Here is a 21,084-nt window from a genome sequence, read left to right as displayed (position 1 = left end):
TTTGCAGCCATGATTTATCGAACTGATAGTTCGGTAATTTTAACACCTGTCAACACCTGCTTGTTTTGGGACTGGAATTACTGTATTCTTTTTGAAGTCTGATTGTATTTCTCCTGTCCCCTACATCTCGCTCACCAGATAGTAGAGTTTCGTCGTGGGTGGATCTCCCAAGACTATCAGTAGTTCTAATGAAATGTTGTCTACTCCCGGAGCCTTGTTTCGACTAAGGTCTTTCAGTGCTCTGTCAAATTCTTCACGCAGTATATTTCCCATTTCATCTTCATCTACGTCCTCTTCCATTTCCATAATATGGCCTCAGGAAATCGCTCTTGTACAGACCCTCTGTATACTCCCTCCACATTCTACTTTCCCTTTTTTGCTTAGGACTGGTTTTCTACCTGAGCTCTTGATATTCATACAGGTGCTTCTTTTTTGTCCAAAGGTCTCTTTAATTTTCCTGTAGGCAGTATCTGTCTTACCCTGGTGACATATGCCTCTACGTCCATACATTTGTCCTGCTAAGCCATTTTGCACTTCCTGTCGATCTCATTTTTGAATCGTTTGTACTCTTTTCCGCCTGCTTCATTTATTGCATTTTAATATTTTCTCCTTTCATCTGTTAAATTCAATGTCTCTTCTGTTACCCAAGGGTTTTTAGTAGCCCTCGGTCTTTTACCTACTTGATCCTCTGCAGGCTTCACTATTTCATCTCTCCAAGCTACGTGTGGCCGTACGTCACATAAGTTGACATTTGGAGAAAGGGAAAGGAAGTTTTTGTTTGAGACGTGTGAATTATAAATTATTTCAAGACTGTGTACGTGTGCGCGATGTATAACTAATAGTAAAGAACGTAAGCTATTATTATCAAAACACAAATATCGATGTAATTAACAAAACAAAGTTTTTTTTTTGGTATAATCTCTGTGTAACATAGGCCATGAAGATCAGAGCCAATGCTTTGATTGAACTAGCTCTCCTGTTTTGTTTCGTCTAGCTGTAGTCCGCCATTGTAGTGCTGTCTGATAATTAACGTAAGTTTTATCTGTATTTTGAAAAATATAATAGAAATTGTCATTAGAAAGTGTGTATTATTGACTAAGTTGTCACCTCTCATAATTACAACCATTAATTATAATTAACAAAAATTTTACAGAACTTCATAGTCCAGGGAGTTCATCTCCCCTACCAGGATTTAGTCGGCCATTGCGCTGACTGTATTATTTAATTAAAATATCATGTCATAATATTAAATGTCAGTGCGAGAGACTTCTCAGTTTTGATCTTTCATTAATTTCAAAGTTAAAAAGAGTCAAAATAGGTTTGGTTTATTAACATTTAGAATACTGAGTGAGTTCAGTATGTTTCATTTTGGCCACCGAACGGCAGACGAAATTCTCTCCAGTTTTGCCTTGCAAATGAAAGATAAAGATTAAAAAAATCATTACATTACGCAATATCTCAGTTAATCTTTGTGTAATTTGGTACATGAATAACCAGTAGCCCCTGAGACCCATATTAATAATTACAGTTTGCGTAAGAATACGCATATTTTCTTTTCTAAATAGCAGCGCTCACGCAAACTATTTATTAGAAGACGGTGAGTCGCGCGCTGTGTTTAAAAAATATTATATCGTGCGTACTTCGAGGCAGTCGATGTCCGTACGAGTGTCATCGCGGTATAAGTTAATTAAAAGTCTCATGCTAGCCCACAATATTTAAAGCCACCACAACCAAAATCGTAAAATATATAATTATAAAAATAAAAAATATACACTTATACCGTGGTATACCCATTCTTCTTCTACTGTATTTCCATCCCCGTTTTTGTCAATCATTCCTTAATTCTCTCTCACTAACTCCCTACAACCTCTTGTTCTTTCAGTTTATCCCATCTCCTTAAATTCCTACCTTTATGCAGTTTCTGCAGTTTTAATCTACAGTTCATCACCAATAAATTGTGGTTCACTTCCATATCTTCTCCCGAAAATGACTTAAAATTTAAAACCTGATTCCTAAATCTCTGTCTTAGCATTATATAATCTATCTCAAACCTTCCAGTGTCTCCAGGCCTCTTCCGTGTGTACAACCTTCTTTCACGATTCTTATACGAAGTGTTAGCTATGATTAATTTATGATCTGTGCAAAATTCTACCATACGGCTTCCTCGTTCATTCCTTATCCCCAGTCCGTGTTCACCTACTACATTTCCTCCTCTTCCTTTTCCTACTATTCATTTCATTATATCACTCTCAAATGTCATAGAAATAAAATAATGAGACCAGTGAGGAAAAAACTATAGTTTAAAAAGTGAATGTAAGCAGGATACAAACTTTTGCCTCCTCCATTACCCTGTTGCCATGGGCTAACGCTAAGCACATGAACACGATTTCTTCCGGCTACCACATTAGCACAGATACATCATTTGCATAACAGACGCGTAAAACTTCTCTTGCGATTTTCTTGGAATTTCCAGAGTAGAGCACCTTATTACTTTCGCATTATGTCGTTTTAATGGCCTACTGAAGGATACAAAGTTTGAAGTAAATCTGCGATCGCAACGTTGTGGCATCCTCTTACGAGTTAACTACCAGGTTGGAAACAGTTGATTTTTATCAATCATCTAAAGCGCTGCCGCTTCTTTGAAAACTTGTCTGCGTATTAGTGAAAAACTTTTCCTCTCAAAATTTTATTTGCGATAATTGTACCTACCTGAGAAATTTATGTTAAGTGTTATTTTCGCATTACTATTTTCTACAGTGAAATCAGATAAACTGTGTGTGTATGATGTGAAATCTGTAGCTTCTAGAATAGTTTCTACCAGAAATGTTTGGCGTACTTTACAGCTGAACATTCCTTAGCGTAGTGCCCAAAAGAAGCCCTGTATCGTGAATGCTATCAAATGGTCACCAAATAAATTACTTGATATGCAGTTACACAGGCTGTGAACGCATAGCACTGTATGAAAAATTAGTGTTTTTCATGGTAACATCTGATGTGATATTTACACACAGCACATCTATTGTACTTCGACGCATTTGTTGTATCAAACGTTTTTACATTTTGATTTACATGTTTGGTAAAACAATTATTCTGTTACAAAACAATGGCTTTAGTCACGTAAACTGGACCTCCTGAAGTTGCTTAAACTCGACCCCTTACAATTTACTTTTAAAGTCTTCCTGTATTAGTACACACTCTAATTCTCTTGTATTCTCCTGCTGATACCACGAGGGAAATAGGGAGGGTTTATCAAAAAAAGTGGAGCCCGACTAAAATGACTAAAGCTATTGATGTACTTCAAAAACGGATAGTTGAAAGAAGGCCAATGAAGAGTTTAATGTTCCAAAAACAATTCTTATGAGGATGTCCAACAAGAAGTACTTTAGACCTGAGGAAGCAGCAAAAACAAAAATAGGCAGACCTACACTTCTGGGTAAAGATCTTGAAAACTGGTTTATTGTTGTCGTCCTATGGAAGCTTCCTTCTTCATGCTTACTTGCAAGGACTTGAGATGAGTGGCTATACAATCGGCAGATAGATATGACACTGAACACCCATTCAGAGATGAAATTGCTGGGAAAATGTGGGGTAGTTCATAAACGAAACAAAATCTGTCAGAAATAAATCCTAAGGAACATTCTATAAAAGAGCTCTTGGGTACAGCAAAGAAGCCACATATAAATTCTATAACTTTCTGGAAGATAATGTGTTATACCTACTTTGAAACGATAATATTTTCTCCAGTTTAGTATCTTCTTCTAATTTTATACCGATTTATTTTGGTTATTTTTACATGAAATCCGATTTTGGCATCTATTTTTTGGAAGTACTAAGTGTAAATATTTTTAAAATATTTTTTCATAATGGCTACTCTTTTATTTCCTATTACTGGAATGTAGATGGTGCGTAACATTATTAAGTAAATATTACAAGCTTTAAACATATTTTTGTAATATTTTCTATTTATAAATAAAAAACGAAATGGAGATCCGCTTTCAGGGCTTTTCTTCTTTAAATGTCGTATCTGCTCGTTCACCCACAGTAATTTAAGTCGCAGTCTGAAACTGGAAACTGGTGTCTAATCACACCAATGGAAATCGCGACACAGTCGGAAAAAACCGTCAAATACTTCTGACAAGCATGGCTACAAATATCATTGCTGGTTTCACATTCCGTCAGAAACGTGAAGATAAAAAAGAAAAAAAAATGTTTGCATAGAACAAGCCGCGAGCCTGCGACCACTGTCACAAAAATACACTGCTTCTAACGGTGCAGCCAAAGCGAGCGTCGAATGCAAGTAACGAAGTTACTTTTCATATTAAGATCTCCTGATGACTCTTTTCCACCGATGCGTCGTTAACTGATATTTAATTACAAGAGAATCTATCAACGGTGACATATTCGTGATACCAGAATGAGATTTTCACTCTGCAGCGGAATGTGCGCTGATATGAAACTTCCTGGCACATTAAAACTGTGTGCCGGACCGAGACGTTCGTGATAAATCTTCAATGCGGTGAAAACAACATTGGTAAGAAAACGAAAATGAACCTAAAGGGGGGTGGAACATAGTGCTTTTCGGCTTGCATTCCAGGTCATTTGGTTGGAGTTGGGACGGCGTGGTGGGGTTAGTGGAAAACTGTGTCGTTTCCGTTCTCACAATGGCGCAGAGAGGTACTGTTCAGGGCTAATACATTTGGCTGCCTCCCGTCTTCACGTGTGTCTGTTTTGAGTATAGTACAAGTTCGATCGTCCTTTGTGTTTTTACGCGTCTGTAAAATTAGTACGTGGTGCGTTCATATTGAAATTATGACACCTATTAGTACTTCGAAACTGAAAGGCAGAAAACTGAGTAGTCAGTGTCCGGAGAATGTACGTAACGTTCTAATAGTCACGAGAGTCCTATCAGGGAAGGAACAATCCGGTATAGTAAATTCAACTGAGAGCCAAAATGGCCACAGGCGTTTCACGTAACACTATCCAGAAAATTTAAAGGGAAACATGCTGTCAGAATATGGCAGAGGAAGGAAATTTGTAATTCCAGATAAAAACAAACTCAAAACAATCATACACATTGACAGTTTTGATGAGGCCTATGTTAGGAGGACTGTGTACAACCTTTACCTGAGTGAAAAACGAGTGACTGGAGTGGAAGGAATTAAAAAGAAGTTGAGAGAAGCTATCGTCTCTCAAGGGAGAACGCCAGTCTAAGGCGGTTATTAAACAAATTAGGCTTCCGCTGGAAAAATAAAGTCAAGTAGGCTCAAATTGTTATAGAGAAGCGACATAAAAAAAGAAAAAATTGCGTATTTGGAGCAATTAAAACATTTTAGAGAATGAAAAGATAGATAATTTTCGTTGATGAAACTTTCAGTTCATCGTCACGTGCAAAGGGGAAATCATTTCATGATAATACAACTGATGGTCTCCTCAAATCGGTATCAAAGGGGCAACGCATAACAATAGCTCAAGCAGGCAGTGAAATGGCTTTTTTCTTAATGTGCCATGTGGGAAGTCAAAAAACAAGCGACGGAGATTACCACACGCATGAATCAACAAGATTAGAAAAAGTGGTTGGGAGAAAAAGTGATTCCAAAAATAAAACCTATCTCTGTACTAATTCTCGGCAATGCTCCATATCACAACGCTAAAATAAACTCTGAAGTCTAATACTACTAAAGCCGATGTAACACATTATCGAATGACAAAAAAAATGGTTCAAATGGCTCTGAGCACTATGGGACTTAACATCTATGGTCATCAGTCCCCTAGAACTTAGAACTACTTAAACCTAACTAACCTAAGGACATCACACACATCCATGCCCGAGGTAGGATTCGAACCTGCGACCGTAGCAGTCGCGCGGTTCCGGACTGAGCGCCTAGAACCGCTAGACCACCGCGGCCGGCATCGAATGACACGTTGAAACCTATTCTATATGAGCTTGCTAGAAGAACCGTGCCAAGGACCGTCCAGTATTCCGTAGATGAAATTCTACAAACTGGTCGTCACGTTGATTTGCGTCTTCCTCCTCAATACTCGGAATTAAGTCCAATAGCGAATATTTTGTCTGTTATGAGAAGTTGGGCACCTTCTAGGAACGTTCTCTGCAACGTAACACCAGTGAAACATTTGTTGGAAGAGAACTTTAATTCAATAGCTAAAGAAGATATAATTCTGTTGTTAGAACAAGCTAAAAAAATGAAGACACAGGACGTGCAACAAAAAATATCTATCGAAGATGGAACAGATAAAATAATAACACGTTGCAGTGGCGTCGATAGTGACACCGAAAGTCATTACAGTGACGTTCGCTCTGAAGACAATGGAAACTGGAAGAAGTAACTGTACTGCCTGATAGTGACTGAATGCGAGAACTCGTAGTCAATGTTTTCTGTGGAGCGCACGTAGGCTTGTCCCTAGTACTGAGGCAGTTCTCTCCATGGCTCCACCTGCGCTGTCAGATTATGTGGGCGAAGTGTACTGTCTACAGCCGGCCAACACAGCACTCCATTCGGCGGGGATGGAATATCGCTTTAAAAGCTCTAGCAAAACTACATAAAAGTATGAAATTCAGTTTCGGTACATATCGCTGCAGTGTCTCTAAGCAAGACAAAAAGCAGTTCTTCTTTTTAATTAACACCAGCATTTTTGTTGTCGTTGTTGTTGTTGTTGTTGTTGCAGTCTTCAGTATGAAGACTGGTCTCCACGCTAAAAATTGACGTAGTTTCCTCGGGATCAATACGTTTACAATGAGCAGTTTTGATCCACCATGACCCACCCTCAGAGCTGCTTGTATCTGTTACAAGGTTAAGCTGTCCAACTACCAGCAAAATTTACATGCTGCCTCACAGGATAAACTATCTACGACGTAGTGTAGCAATTTTCTCCCACTGCCTAATTAATTACAGTGCGATATGGAGTGCTCCTACCGTGATACATTACTGCATCGGTCATGGTAACAAAGCAAGTTGTTCCTGGCGAATTATTGCACGTGGAGAGCTACGTTGGCCATCTCGTAAGATGTCTGCTTACCTGGTGTCGTGTAAAGTTGTCTCAGCTTCCCAATTGGCCTTCTCCGCCAGTCACGGCTCCACACGAGCACACAATCAGCTGTGAATAATCAAATGAAAAGAGGAAAAGTTTCAGCGCTACTTCAATGAAAATCTCGAAATAATGTTGTTTCTTAATACGAAAATCAATGAGAAAAACAGTCCTTTCAGTCAGTTTAACAGTAATACTTCAACAGAAATTCGCGAAGTACATTCTTCCCTTTCTGAGCACCATTGCAGGTTCATAAAATTATTTCCACATGGTTCTAATGACCGTCTGAAGTCGCACACTTCCGAATTCGCATATAAACTTTAATTTTTTAATTAAGTAAACCTCTATTACGCGAAAACGTATTGAGCCCACTACACGTATGTGGTGCCTCTATAGAAACGAGACCTAGACTGCCTAATGAGCGACCTTCGGTGTTTCGCGCCAGCCTGCATGGAGAGCGTTTCTCATTGGTTTGTTTAATTGGTCAATGACTGACCATCACAAATAAAATTCTAATTAACATGTGAGCTAAAATTTGGAGTTCCTGAAATCTTAGTTAGGAAGCTACCACTGTGGCTAATTTCGACAGACTAATTGGAGCCGTATCTGAAAATTTAAACAGTTGATGCAAATAAACAAAGTCATGCGTTCGCCGCCCAGGCTCCCAGTGTGAATTAAAGCGTTTTCTGTGCGCTCCAGTATGACACGGCTCTTACTCGCCTCTCCGTTCTCGCGCTCCGTGACCATCTGTCTTCTTATGAGATGAGGACTGCTACCGATCCGAACTGCTAGCTGACGGACAGCAGCACAACCCTTTCAGCACTGTACGAGAAATCCAACAATCGGATGTTTCCCCATGAGGCATAAATGCCACAGTAGCATGCAAATTTTGGCGGTAAGTTGGCCGGGTTACTCTTGCAATCGATACACTCAGATCTGAGGATGGTTCGTGTTTAATTGAAACCGGCCATTTCAAAAAACTTAAGTTAATCTAGATGGACTATAAAACATCTATAGGGTGTCCCATAAAGAACACAGTTTTTAATTTAATAATAACACATACAATTTATTTGAACATTCCACTACATCTACATCTACATTGATACTCCGCAAGCCACCCAACGGTGTGTGGCGGAGGGCACTTTACGTGCCACTGTCATTACCTCCCTTTCCTGTTCCAGTCGCGTATGGTTCGCGGGAAGAACGACTGTCTGAAAGCCTCCGTGCGCGCTCTAATCTCTCTAATTTTACATTCGTGATCTCCTCGGGAAGTATAAGTAGGGGGAAGCAATATATTCGATACCTCATCCAGAAACGCACCCTCTCGAAACCTGGCGAGCAAGCTACAACGCGATGCAGAGCGCCTCTCTTGCAGAGTCTGCCACTTGAGTTTATTAAACATCTCCGTAACGCTATCACGGTTACCAAATAACCCAGTGACGAAACGCGCTGCTCTTCTTTGGATCTTTTCTATCTCCTCCGTCAACCCGACCTGGTACGGATCCCACACTGATGAGCAATACTCAAGTATAGGTCGAACGAGTGTTTTGTAAGCCACCTCCTTTGTTGATGGACTACATTTTCTAAGCACTCTCCCAATGAATCTCAACCTGGTACCTGCCTTACCAACAATTAGTTTTATATGATCATTCCACTTCAAATCGTTCCGTACGCATACTCCCAGATATTTTACAGAAGTAACTGCTACCAGTGTTTGTTCCGCTATCATATAATCATACAATAAAGGATCCTTCTTTCTATGTATTCGCAATACATTACATTTGTCTATGTTAAGGGTCAGTTGCCACTCCCTGCACCAAGTGCCTATCCGTTGCAGATCTTCCTGTATTTCGCTACAATTTTCTAATGCAGCAACTTCTCTGTATACTACAGCATCATCCGCGAAAAGCCGCATGGAACTTCCGACACTATCTACTAAGTCATTTATATATATTGTGAAAAGCAATGGTCCCATAACACTCCCCTGTGGCACGCCAGAGGTTACTTTAACGTCTGTAGACGTCTCTCCATTGATAACAACATGCTGTGTTCTGTTTGCCAAAAACTCCTCAATCCAGCCACACAGCTGGTCTGATATTCCGTAGGCTCTTACTTTGCTTATCAGGCGACAGTGCGGAACTGTATCGAACGCCTTCCGGAAGTCAAGAAAAATAGCATCTACCTGGGAGCCTGTATCTAATATTTTCTGGGTCTCATGAACAAATAAGGCGAGTTGGGTCTCACACGATCGCTGTTTCCGGAATCCATGTTGATTCCTACATAGTAGATTCTGGGTTTCCAGAAATGACATGATACGCGAGCAAAAAACATGTTCTAAAATTCTACAAGAGATCGACGTAAGAGATATAGGTCTATAGTTTTGCGCATCTGCTCGACGACCCTTCTTGAAGACTGGGACTATCTGTGCTCTTTTCCAATCATTTGGAACCCTCCGTTCCTCTAGAGACTTGCAGTACACGGCTGTTAGAAGGGGGGCAAATTCTTTCGCGTACTCTGTGTAGAATCGAATTGGTATCCCGTCAGGTCCAGTGGACTTTCCTCTATTGAGTGATTCCAGTTGCTTTTCTATTCCTTGGACACTTATTTCGATGTCAGCCATTTTTTCGTTTGTGCGAGGATTTAGAGAAGGAACTGCAGTGCGGTCTTCCTCTGTGAAACAGCTTTGGAAAAAGGTGTTTAATATTTCAGCTTTACGCGTGTCATCCTCTGTTTCAATGCCATCATCATCCCGTAGTGTCTGGATATGCTGTTTCGAGCCACTTACTGATTCCTGGCATTATTATGATGAAACACAAACACTGCGATTAAAAGAACCATGACACATGTAATTTCTGCCTTGAGTTGAGGAAAGGTTCGTGGATTGTTCACATAAACACAAGATTTATCATACCCCTGTGAGGTAACGAGCGAGTTGTGGCGCCCTGAAAATACACCAAGTTGGGAGATGGCGTGGCAGCCCTGGGGCCTCTCGGCGGGCCGCGGCTCCTCGGCGGCCGCATGGTTCTGAACGTTAGCCGGGGTCCAGGCCGACAGCGTGGCTGGGAATTCCATGGTGATGCTGTGTCGATGAAGGAGACATGCCGGGAGTGCCAAAGATGTCGGACTTTGTGAAACCTTAATGGCAGACATTTCACAGTTCGCATAGAAATTAATAACGACCAGATGAATCATGATACCTCAAAAAGAAACATGTACGTTACCATTGAAACTTCCTGACAGATTAAAACTGTGTGCCCGACCGAGACTCGAACTCGGGACCTTTGCCTTTCGCGGGCAAGTGCAGATGGTAGAGCACTTGCCCGCGAAAGGCAAAGGTCCCGAGTTCGAGTCTCGGTCGGGCACACAGTTTTAATCTGCCAGGAAGTTTCATATGAGCGCACACTCCGCTGCAGAGTGAAAATCTCATTCTGGAAACATCCCCCAGGCTGTGGCTAAGCCATGTCTCCGCAATATCCTTTCTTTCAGGAGTGCTAGTTCTGCAAGGTTCGCAGAAGAGCTTCTGTAAAGTTTGGAAGGTAGGAGACGAGATACTGGCAGAATTAAGCTGTGAGGACGGGGCGTGAGTCGTGCTTCGGTCGCTCAGATGGTAGAGCACTTGCCCGCGAAAGGCAAAGGTCCCGAGTTCGAGTCTCGGTCGGGCACACAGTTTTAATCTGCCAGGAAGTTTCATATGAGCGCACACTCCGCTGCAGAGTGAAAATCTCATTCTGGAAACATCCCCCAGGCTGTGGCTAAGCCATGTCTCCGCAATATCCTTTCTTTCAGGAGTGCTAGTTCTGCAAGGTTCGCAGGAGAGCTTCTGTAAAGTTTGGAAGGTAGGAGACGAGATACTGGCAGAATTAAGCTGTGAGGACGGGGCGTGAGTCGTGCTTCGGTAGCTCAGATGGTAGAGCACTTGCCCGCGAAAGGCAAAGGTCCCGAGTTCGAGTCTCGGTCAGGCACACAGTTTTAATCTGCCAGGAAGTTTCATATGAGCGCACACTCCGCTGCAGAGTGAAAATCTCATTCTACGTTACCATTATTTGCATGACACTTCTGATGGAGTAATAAGATTTTCAATATCTTTACTAGTTTAAAGTTTAATATCTGACTGTTAGTTATACAGTAACACCCAGCAAAGAATTTCCACACATAGTGTTGGATAACACGGTCTCGGTGGCCAGTTCTGACCGCCATAGCGAGAGATGAGATGAGTAGCGAATCTTTCCCGCGGCAAACTTGTTGTTTCAACGGCAGCGTGCCAGGTTGCCCCATCTTGTTGGAACCACATGTGCTCCACAAATAATTCTTACAATTGCGGCCATAAAATCTGTGTTATCATGTGGCGATAACGATCACCAGTCACCGCCATCCCTTTTCCAGACTAGTCTTCGAAAAAGTATGTTCCAAATTAGTCCAGCAGGCAATAACTCGCCAGCATACTCGTTCTGGACAAATACACTTCTCAGGGACGATGCAAGGATTGCTGGAAGGTACCTCCTTCCTGAAGATTGTCTCATGAAAACCACTACAGAATTCCTGTTTCCTGAACACCATATCAGCGAATGTTCAGCGTTACAAATGGTCCATCGATTTCAGCTTTTGTTATAGTTGGGTCGTAAAAGGATGCAAATACAGATCTTTTGTTACAATTCGATGCAAATTGCTTCTCGAAATGGCAGACTGTTGAGAACGCCTGCCAGTCGACTTCAATGGAGTCGTAGCGACGCTCACCGACAAGAGCGACTTTCTCTACAGATCCACGAGAACGAGGACGTCCAGTTGATGTGATGTTCATTGGCGATCCTGTATCTTCAAATTTCCTTACCATTCTCTGCACTATTGACACATTAAGCCTATTTCGCCTACCAGGAATTACACGAAGTCTTCGAACGGTTTCTGCATAACATCCAGCGAACTTCAAATGTACCTTCAAACTCTGGATGCATTGAACCATCGTTTATCGCTCCATTATACCTGATAATAATACGCCCAAATGGCTACTATCAATGAGAGTCGGTAATCGCAATGTCAACAGATGACAGTCGCTTAAATTTCAAGGACTGGCAACATAACAAACTGAGAGATGCTCAAATTAAAAATTGCTTTATTTATGGGACACCCTATATTGTAACCCCACGGTTGTCTATCCTGTCTTTCGCAACACTTACTCTTAATTTCTGTATAACTACTGCGCCTTACATCCATTTCAGCTGCTTACTGTATTCGATCCCTGATCTCCGTCGACAATTTTATCCCCCCATTACCAAACATATGAGTCCTTGATGCGTCAAGATGTGTTCTAGCAGCTGATCCCTTCCTTTAGCCAGGTTGTCCCATACATTTTTCCCCAAGTAGGTTCACTCTCTAATCATTAGTTATTCAGTCTACCCATCTGTTCTTCAGCATTTCAGTAACTCTTGTTCTCTTCGTTGTCAACGGTTCAGCTCCATACAAATGCCTCTAGAAAAGGCTTCCTAACATTTATATTTGGTAACAAATTTCTCTTTTTCAGAAACACTTTCCTTTCTATTGCTAGTCTTTATTTGGCTATCATCACCTATTTTGCTGCCCAAATAGCACAGCTCATGTACTACTTTCAGTGTCTCATTTCCTGTTCTGTTTCCCGCAGCATCGTCTGATTTAATTCCGCTACATTCCATTACTCTTGTTTTCCGTCTGCTGTTGTGATTGTATAATTTCTTTTCAAGAAGCTGTCCTTTCAATTCAGCTACTTTTCCAAGTCCTTTGACGTCTCTGACAGAATTAATCCGTCACTAGCACACTTTTTATGTGTTTTTCTTGAACTTTAATTGCCTCTCCAGTGATTTCCTTTGTTGACATAAGTCGTGCCAGTTTCTTGTGCACAGATAAAAGTTTCCCACCTGGGTAACAGTTACATAACTGGTGGTTGTAATTAAGGCGCAGCTACTCACAGATTTCCAGTATGGGCTGTAATTATCGTATGGCAGCGAAATTTGGTACATGTTCTAATGCGTCAATGTGGCACCGTTTTACACTGGGAAAAATTAGTTCCAATTTTGGCCATCAGGTGCAAATCTGGCGCTGTGAATGCAAGGAAGATATACATAAGTGTTTGCATACGTAATGGATTAGGAAGAAGACGTGGGTCAAACAAGTGAGAAAGGTATAATGTTGATGTTATTATTAACGCACTCACAGAATTTGTTCAAAATGAGCATCGAGACGTCAACGAGAAGCTGTGTACCGCCAGATCTCCAAATGGTAGCCAAAATTGGAACTTTTTTTTCACCATAAACAGGTTCCGCATTAACGCATTAGCATGTCTATCAAATTTCACTGCCAGATGATAAATACAGCCGATGTTGGATCTCCCTGAGTAACTTCACTTTCATTATAACCACCTGCTGCTTTTCACTTCAATTTCAAACTCTATGGAACTCACACGCGAAAACACATTTTCTAACTCTTTCATAGTTTTCTGTATCGGTTAGACAACGTTATTGATCGCTGAGAATCACTCACTCCTGACTCCATACACAGAAAAATTAAAACATGAACTGCATCCCAAGGAACCCACGGCATATTCCCTATACCTATATAAGCTGCCAACCATTTAATGAATTTTGAGAGCTCCAAAACCTCTCCACGACATGGTTTTAACGTCCATGCCTTATAACAAACACAGAAAATTTGCAGCCACAGACACACTCTTACCCTTCAGACATACTTCATACTTCTCCACCCCCCCCCCCCCCCCCTCAATCTCACCCACACAACCAAAAAAATCAAGCTGCCGTAAGATACATGTTAAACAGAACTAACAGACCCACTGAAGAAGAGTGTAACACCGAAAATGCAGAAAAATACATTCTGCACCATTCAAAATTTTTCGACGTTTAATATCCGTTTATAACTTGTACTGTACTTCTGATTGTGAAGCTGTAAGCTGTATTGCAGAAACTATATTTAGTAAGTAATCGATGTAATAGTGTATTTATTTCTGTCTGTATACAATTGATTGTAATTACAGGGTGGTCCAAAAGTCCGGAAACACCCTCATAAAATTCAAATGGAGTAGCAAACAAGGAAACAGAGTCCCTACACACGAGGAACGGGAAGAAGGAAACTTTATAGGCTATGCCACCAACATGACGGCCATCTTGAAAGCCGCCATCTTGGATTCAACTCCAAAATTACAAATGGGAATGTGGTCATGTGACATATCAAACAGATAGAGAATTTCACCAGAAAAACAATGCCGTTGTTATTTTAAACATAGCTTTATTCATTCTCGGGTTATAGCCAGTTACATGTGGCAGCGGTGGGACGCTCTGCAGCATGTGTGTTATGTACCGAAGAGACATTACGCCGATGTTACACAGTCCCGAGAGACCACCAACAGTCATAGGAATGGCTCGATATGTTGTCCATTATGTTGGATTGTTAATGCTATCCTCCGAACCCAGTCCTGATGAACTTTGACCAACACATCTGGCTGAATTTGACCCCACGCATCAACAATGCGCTGCTTTAGATGATGCAAATCCCGTATTTTCACAGAATAAACCAGTGCTTTGATATGACCCCAAAGATAAAAATCCAAAGGAGTCAAATCTGGTGAACGTGGTGGCCACTCCACAGCACCCTACGACCAATCCACTTTTGAGGGAACTGCACATCCAGGTATGCTCGCACATTGTGCCCGTAATGTGGTGCGGCTCAATCATGCTGGAAGAATTCCGGAAATGTCTCGTCCTCCGTTAACAACGAGGGAAACATTTCTTCATCCAATAACCTCATATAACCGTTGGCTGTTAACGTACCATCAATAAAAAAAGGTCCAACGACTTTGGTACCCCACACACCACACCAGACCATCACTTTTTGTGAGTCGACCGTTTTGGAAGCATCAATCCAGTGCGGATTTGTGTCGGACCAGTATCTGTGATTCTGCTTGTTCACCTCACCATTGATAAAGTAATTGGCTTCATCACTGAACAGCACCTGATAGGGGAAACGTGGGTTTATCTGCAGCTGTTGTGTCACCCATTCTGCGAACTGTACCCGACGGACTGGGTCATCCTCGTTCAGGTGTTGGAGCAGCTGAATTTTGTACGAGTGCCATTTGTGCTGCGATAAAATTCGCAGTATGGAGGTGCGGCTAACCCCACATTCTTGTGACAGGCGAGGAGTACTCCGTTACGGACTCTTGCTAAATGATGCCAACACGCTCACTGTTGTTGCTTCATTGGTGGCGGATTTTGGTCTTCCAGCCTTAGGTTTATCTGTGACAGAACCTGTTTCTCGGAATTTGGCCAAAAGCTTGGCAACTGCGATTCGAGTGATGGGCTGTCTGGTTGGGTGATGACTGTTGAAATCCTCAGCAATGACCCGTGTGCTACTTTCTCCTGATATCAAGATCATTTCAATGCGTTCCTCATGTGTTTTTGTAACCTGTAAATAAGGAAACAATGATTAAAACGTTAGCATGAGTAAATGATACCTAACATTTAAGCACATGTAACATATCAGGCATGGGATAGTCACTTTGCACCGTTTCAGACTCCATTTTATGACTTCTCAGTGCGTAATACTCACGCTGCCGAGCGTCCCACTGCTGCCGCAAGTAACTGGCTATAACCCGATAATGAATAAAGATATGTTTAAAGTAACAACGGCATTGTTTTTCTGGTGAAATTCTCTATCTGTTTGATGTGTCACATGACCACATTCCCGTTTGAAATTCTGGTGTTGAATCCAAGATGACGGCTTTCAAGATGGCCGCCATGTTGGTGGCATAGCCTATAAAGTTTCCCCCTTCCCGTTCCACTTGTGTAGGGACTCTGTTTCCTTGTTTGCTACTTCATTTGAATTTTATGAGGGTGTTTCCGGACTTTTGGACCACCCTGTAATATTGTAAATTGATGGCACCTTTATTTAATGTATCGATAGCAAAGAGGAAATGGCAGTAGCTGTGCCCTTGTTTATCTTCGCCTATGGAGAGTCTGTGTCGCGTTGCGAGCAGAGAGGAGGCAGAGCTGCTTGAGTGATGAAAGAGTGCGGAGGTGTTTGTTGGGCGCTCCCACAGACGCTGTGTGTAGCTATGCTCGCGCCTATGTATACACGCCCATTCGTTAACCCGCGAGTATTGAACGCACGGCAGGAGTGGGCAGGCGGAGGAAGCTGCAATTCCAACAATTGCCTGTTCCACAATTATCCGTGGCTCTGGAGACGACTCGGGGTTCTCATCGAACAGCAGCAGCAGCAATAACGGCAGCTCAGCATAACTTATGAACTTACATAGGCATTACCCAGCAGCATTCACTTTACAAATTATGGCTAACCTGCAATATTTAAAACTTGTAGGGCACCTGTGTTGTCGTTGTTCTTAGACATTATCCTTTCCTTTCCAGGCAATCACTGAGTGTCATAAGAATATAAAAATTGATAAACTATTTACTGCCCGTTTAGTGTATTTGCTAACGATCGGTTTCAGTCTAAATTTTCTGCTTCAGTAATATTTCATTCTTATATTGCATGGCAAGTCACTGGCAATACTAATAACTAATGATACAGCACAAATTAAGAATGCGCAATTTCATTTATTCTGTATTTAGCTTAGCGAGTGATTTCTGCTGGCTTTGGGGATGGCGGGTGGTGGCTCATGTCGGTATCAATGACGTGTGTCGCTTTGGATCGGAGCAGATTCTGTCTGGTTTCGGGCGGCTAGCGGAAATGGTAAAGACTGCCAGTCTTGCTTCCGAGATTAAGGCGGAGCTCACCATCTGCAGCATCGTCGATAGAACCGACTGTGGTACTTTGGTGCAGAGCCGAGTGGAAGGTCTGAATCCGAGGCTAAGGCGGTTCTGTGACCGTGTAGGCTGCAGATTCCTTGACGTGACCGTGTAGGCTGCAGATTCCTTGACTTGAGCCATCTGGTGGTGGGCTTCCGGATTCCGCGTAGTAGGTCAGGAGTCCACTACACACAGGAGGCAGCTACATGGGTAGCGGGGGCTGTGTGGAAGGGACTGGGCGGTTTTTTAGGTTGCAGGGTATCAGGGAACCACAGAAGGGACGTCCGTCTAAAAGTGGGCAAGTAAAACACAATGAGGTAGTTGAAGAAACGATTGGTATTGTAGTTGTACATTGTCGTAGCTGTGTTGCGAAAGAACCAGAGCTCCAAAGCACTGAAGCTCAAATAGTTGTAGGTACATAGAGCTAGCTAAAGCCGGAAATAAGTTCCGCCGAAATTTTTCCAAACGCTCTAACAGTGTTCAGAAAGGACCGATTAAATACAGTTGGTGGTTGAGTATTTATTGCTGTCAGAGGTAGTTTGCCTTGTAGCGAAATTGAAGTAGATAGTTCATGTGAAATAGTATGGGTAGAGGTTATACCCGACAATCGGACTAAACTATTAATTGGATCGTGTTACCGACACCCGACCCAGAAGATGTAGTTGCTGAACAGTTCAAAGAAAACTTGAGTCTCATTTCAAATAAGTACCCCGCTCATACAATTATAGTCGGTGTTGACTTTAATCTACCCTCGATATGCTGGAAAAATTATACATTTAAAGCTGGCGGCAGGCATAAAACGTCATCCGAAATTGTACTGAATGCTTTCTCAGAAAATTATTTTGAACAATTAGTTCATGAGCCCACTGGAAGCGTAAATGGTTTCGAAAGCATGCTTGACCTTTTAGCAACAAATAATCCTGGACAAATAGTGAGTATTGTGACGAATACAAGGATTAGCGACCACAAGGCAGTTGGTGCTAGGCTGAATACCGTAACACCTTCTGATCAGTACCAGATACATACAAACAAGCACTTGCTACTCAACATGGTCAAAGATCTCTCTCTCTCTCTCTCTCTCTCTCGCTCTCTCTCTCTCTCTCCCTACCTCTCTCTCTCTCTCTCTCACACACACTCACAGTTTGAGCCCTGTGCTGAAAACTGATTTTACTGCTACAGACAAAACAACATTTTCATCGGAAGAACGGAAAAAGCACGTGCAGAGCAATATAAACACAAAACATGTACTGAGCGAAAATTGCCTAGGTCAGAATTGTTCCTAAGTTACGTGCACAATAGCAGAATATATAAATTTGAAATTGCTACATGCATTTCAGGCTACTGATGATTCAGTTGTAAGTTGTAAGAGACAATCTAGAGAATTGACAGGTCAGTTAGATCAAAGACAATGTTCCTCTGTTATATCTTATACAGTAATTGTACTTTACTTAAATACTAACTGAAACGAAGACTCCATAATGCTAATATTTATTTTTATAAATTTGTACAAAGAACACATACTTACAAGTGTATACAATACACGGTTTTTTACGAATTGCTACAAAAAAAAAAAAAAAAAAACGGACTTCAGAGATTTGTTGAATAAGTTGTACCTGAAGTATGCAGTCGCACCAAAATATCGAAATCAACGTACCCTATTTTTAATTTTTTTGTATTTTCTGTATTTTCAGTCTAGTTATAGAGAACGTGCCTGGAATCCGAAAGGTCGCGGCATCTAACCCCAATCGGACTTCGAAGTTTTAATTCTCCTTTAACTAGCCTTCACCTGTCGGTTACCTGAAGATTCGTCCGCAACGCCGCGTGTGTCGTATTCCACTTAAAACTGTAGGTTCGCTCGTCCGAGGTAGTATTACTGGGGCAGAAGTACGGAATTGGTGTCCGGTTGAAAGACGTGCACCAGGCTTTAGACCCTCAAGAAATTAATATTATATAAGTATCTTCATCTGAACAGTTACGTAGTAAATCTGATAAAGCTTTCTGTTTCCGCAAACATCCCACAGAAAAGAAAGTTATTACACTAGTGAACACTCTTTTAGTTTACAAAGTTTGTTTGGGGAATTATGTCGCGTGTTGGCGCTGAGAAGAGAGAGGTCAACTGATAGGGAGGCTGGGAAGTCACGTTTAGCGTGTGGAGAATGGCTGCTACGTTCTCGGCAATGGAGAGAACTATTTTGTTGGCTGCGGCCTCCTTAGAAAAGGCAACTATGGAATTTTATTGCTGACAGGCCAGATGGCGCAACAGAGAAGCCCCTGCAATAGGTAAACACGCAGAGTTTAAGGGACACCGAACTGTTCCTGACAGAAATAGGTAAATAATACACTGCATGAAGCTCATGACAGGTTCCGTGTATGCAGATCAGGCTGTCGACAATTCCACCATTGACACAGACTTAATTAGCCTTTTGCAGTTCTATTTGTCACCGATATCCCGACATGCGGGACCCGCGCACGGTGTCCAATGATCCCGTAGAGTGACATAGAGTGAAATGGCACCAAAAGCTAACGAGCCAGAAATAATGATCAGTTACAGGATTCGCCCGACACGCGGTGGTAGAACGTGATGTGAAGTGACGCGGCTGGAGCTGGTTTTAGCCGATAATGGAGCGACAAGCGACATGGGGACATGGGGAACGTCGACTCGGTGGCGCCGCGGGTGTCAGCTGTAGCGCCAGGCCGGCCGGGCTCCCCCCACCACAGGGCCAGCCGCCCCCTCCTCCCTCCCAGCCCGGAGCCACGCCCCCTACTACTCGCCGATAATGCGGCAATCACATCGAATCGCGCCGGCACTCCGCAAATTGAGTGATACTGTCGACGCGCCGTTCTAATGGACGCCGGCCGCATAATGTGGCAGCTCTCCATCACTGAGTCTCCGGCTTCTCTTTGATGGGTCCGCTCGGTCTCTGCTCCTTACGGATTTAGAGTGCTCTTAAGACCGCCAGGCACTCAAGACCTGCTTCAACGTCAGAGACCATAAATCCACCCTGAAAGCAGCGCTGATGTTTGAAGTAGAAAGAATCTCGATTACGAGCATCTGATGCTTATGTACTACGGGCTAGAAAGGGTTAATACTAAAAGTAAAAGGATAGACTTCAAAGGGGTTATTCCTGGAAGGAAAAGGAAGGAATAAGTTTATATCAACACCCATCCGAAAGTTCACGGTGATTCTGCAATAAAGCAGTTAGCAAGGGAGTGTTTTCTATAGTGAAACACTCAAGATTTTCGCCTCTAGTCAGTCCTATAGCAGAAGTCTTGTATATCCCATTATTTCATTTTTAAATTATACAAATCATTTCTTGTGTGCATTCGTTTTCTCCTGAAATTACAGAAATTACTCCAGTAAAGTAGGACTTTTCCAAATGTAAAAAATGTGTTGCAAAGTAGAACCTAAGAACAAATTTTCCGCTGAAATTTAAAAGTGTTGCAATTGAGAAAGCTTTTCAATATATACTTAGTAGTCTATCAGTCACAGTATTGCTCTATTACATACCAATAACACTTGTCCAAAAAAGACTTTTTCTTCGATCTCCTAAACAAAATCTCCTCTTTCTGGCACATAAGTCGTTCCTGAATCCAGATGTAATTTAGGAAAGTCTGTATCGGTCTCACAAGGGAACCTCCCCATCGCACCCCCCTCAGATTTAGTTATAAGTTGGCACAGTGGATAGGCCTTGAAAAACTGAACACAGATCAATCGAGAAAACAGGAAGAAGTTGTGTGGAACTATGAAAAAAATAAGCAAAATATTCAAACTGAGTAATCCATGCGCAACATATGCAACATCAAGGACAAGTGTGAGCTCAGGAGCGCCGTGGTCCCGTGGTTAGCGTGAGCAGCTGCGGCCTGAGAGGTCCTTGGTTCAAGTCTTCCCTCGAGTGAAAAGTTTAATTTTTTATTTTCAGACAATTATCAAAGTTCAGGTACTCACACATAATCAACGTCGCTCTCCAAAATTCCAGGACATGTTCAGATTTGCTTGGACATATGCAGGATTTGAAGGTCTACACAAGGAAAAATTTGTAAACGTTAAAAACCGTTAAAAACATGTTTTGACAGAGCACAGGGAAAATTGTGCGACTGTGAAACTGTTGCATTCATTTGTTGCAGTTTATGTGAGACACTCTTACGTTTTCATCACTTTTTTGGGAGTGATTATCACATCCACAAGAAAACCTAAATCGGGCAAGGTAAAACCCATCCGCCAAGTGTACAAGTTAGGTGGGTCGACAGCATATTCCTGTCA

Source organism: Schistocerca americana, chromosome 1 (genome assembly GCF_021461395.2).
Source record: "Schistocerca americana isolate TAMUIC-IGC-003095 chromosome 1, iqSchAmer2.1, whole genome shotgun sequence".
Classification (NCBI taxonomy): Eukaryota; Metazoa; Arthropoda; class Insecta; order Orthoptera; family Acrididae; genus Schistocerca; species Schistocerca americana.
The sequence above is the reverse complement of the archived record's forward strand: the minus strand, read 5'-3'. Positions refer to the sequence as shown.